The sequence below is a fragment of the Limulus polyphemus genome, unplaced genomic scaffold, assembly GCF_000517525.1.
Source record: "Limulus polyphemus unplaced genomic scaffold, Limulus_polyphemus-2.1.2 Scaffold489, whole genome shotgun sequence".
NCBI classification, from domain to species: Eukaryota; Metazoa; Arthropoda; class Merostomata; order Xiphosura; family Limulidae; genus Limulus; species Limulus polyphemus.
Window position 1 is genome coordinate 509,596 of NW_013666099.1, and position 2,372 is coordinate 511,967.

Consider the following 2,372-nt stretch of genomic DNA (forward strand, 5'->3'; position numbering starts at 1 on the left):
ACCCGAGCGCCTTCGAAAGCTAGACCTTTCTTCTTCAGTTTGCCCCTGCAGAAGAAAGGTCCACCTTTCGAAAGCGCTCTGGTTATAGGGTTTTTATTCATTTCTATCAGGAATCACGATGTCGTAAAATTTGGATTTCATATACAATGAGATAATTATAGGACTGACATTTTTGGAAAAAAAGTAGGGCACATCCTGCTGAAACTAAAAGCTGTTGCTGAAAAGTTTCCGTGAAAAAGTTATGTATTAATAAATACATAGAATAATTAAAATCAGTATCAATGTAATTTGTTTATTTAGGCTTTTGAATAGAAGGTATTAATTGTAATGTTCTTATTATAAGTTACTGTACAACTAATGTGAAAGCAAGGCCAAATCATAATTAAACAATATATAATAGAATATAGTTATGAGGGCCGGAAATCGTATATGTTATGCACTTTTAAAAATAATATGATCCTAAATTATATCCAGTAAGGATAAAATTATATTATTTTACAACAAATATATCAAATTTATGTGCATTAAACAATTATAAATGTTACCATTAAAATTGTACACTATCGTTGGACGTATATGCTTAAACTCGTTATATGGATGTGAAATGTTGCTGTCAAAAGCAGCCTCATACCAAAGATTTGGTGATTCGGGTAACAGCATTGACAAAACAAGCGGTTTGTTTGTTTGTTATGGATTTCGCGCAAAGCTACACGAGGGCTATCTGCGCTAGCCGTCCCTAATTTAGCAGTGTAAGACTAGAGGGAAGGCAGTTAGTCATCACCACTCACCGCCAACTTTAGGGCTACTCTTTTACTAACGAATAATGGAATTGACCATCACATTATAACGCTTCCACGGCTGAAAGGGCGAGCATATTTGGTGGGACGGGGATTCGAACCCGTGACTCTCAGATTGCGAGTCAAGCACCCTAACCACCTGGCCGACAAAACAAGCGTATCGCGAAAAATGAGCTAGATTAAAGCGAGTGATATTAATTTTTTTATTTAAAATAATGAACCACCGAGATATTTCTTTTTAATTTTGCTAATGACTTTAGGTTTAAATCAACCCTTAAATAGAATATCATGGATTACGTTTCTTTACAAGTATTTATATTAAATTTCCATATCATTATGTTAATCTTGTGAAATTACTTTCTGCTTACTTTTAATACGTAAAAAAACTAATTCATTAATAATAACACTTCTCATTACACTTCCAATTGAATTTACATTTCTCAGTGTAACTTTTATTAATAATGATTACTCGTGTATGTTTTGTCTTTTCTCAACGTCTAGACGTGGACTAGTGGTTAGCGTGCCAGACTTTGAATCTAAATATCCATTTTGGAGTCTCTGACATGACTCTTTAAAAAAAAAAAAACCTTCATTTATATATGTGTGGGAGTTAAGAGAATTGTCAAGAATTGTGGGAGGAGTTAAAAACAAAGTAAACAAAGACTGAACTTTTCTATAGATTTTGTTTGTTTGTTTTAGAGCAAAGCCATATTGGGCTACCTGCTGTTTCCACTGCGGGGAATCGCACCCCGGATTTTAGCATTGTAAATCCGTAAACTTACCGCTGTCCAAAGAGGTGACATTTCTATAGATATTTCAACGATGTTGCACGTAATAAATGTCTATCAGCAACTGTAATACTAATGATCTAGAATATTCAGTTCACAGATCTGTAAGCAGAAAAAAAGTGTTTCGCTTTCTTACTAGTTTGCGTTTTATTTCAGGAGCTGATTACAAATAAAAAAATTTGAAAAGAAGTATGGATAATGATTTTTAGTAAACTGACAGATATTGAGTGAGTTAGAATATATAATTATTTATTTCTCTTCTACAACAACAAAAAGAGAAAGACTATTAGGCCATCGGTGTGTTATAAGAGTAACGGTCAAATTCCGCTACTCAATTATAGCAACCCAAAAGTTGGCAGTGGGTGCTGTTGACTATCTGCTTTGCTTCTAGTCTATCTGTTCAAAATTAGAGATGGCTAGCGCATATAGTAGCTCATAACAGGGATCGCAATGAATTGTATAAAACCCTAATAAAACTTTCGGGCAAAAAGCACCTTAAACAGTAAAGATTCAGTTCAAACAACACTTTAAAACCTTTAATATTGACTACTAAGGCTGTACACATATAAAAATGTACAAAAAAGCACGCATGTTAGACTTGCAAGGAAAAGAAAATCCGTTTAAAACGGCCCGTTTGTAACGGCTTGGTATATTGCACTTTAAGTTTTTGTAGAATACTAAATAAGGTACTTCGAAGGTCATAAAGGTATTGAAAAGTCGATTTATGTCTTCTATATTTTATATAAGTTAAAAAAAACCATCATAATTCTAGTATAAACGATGATAT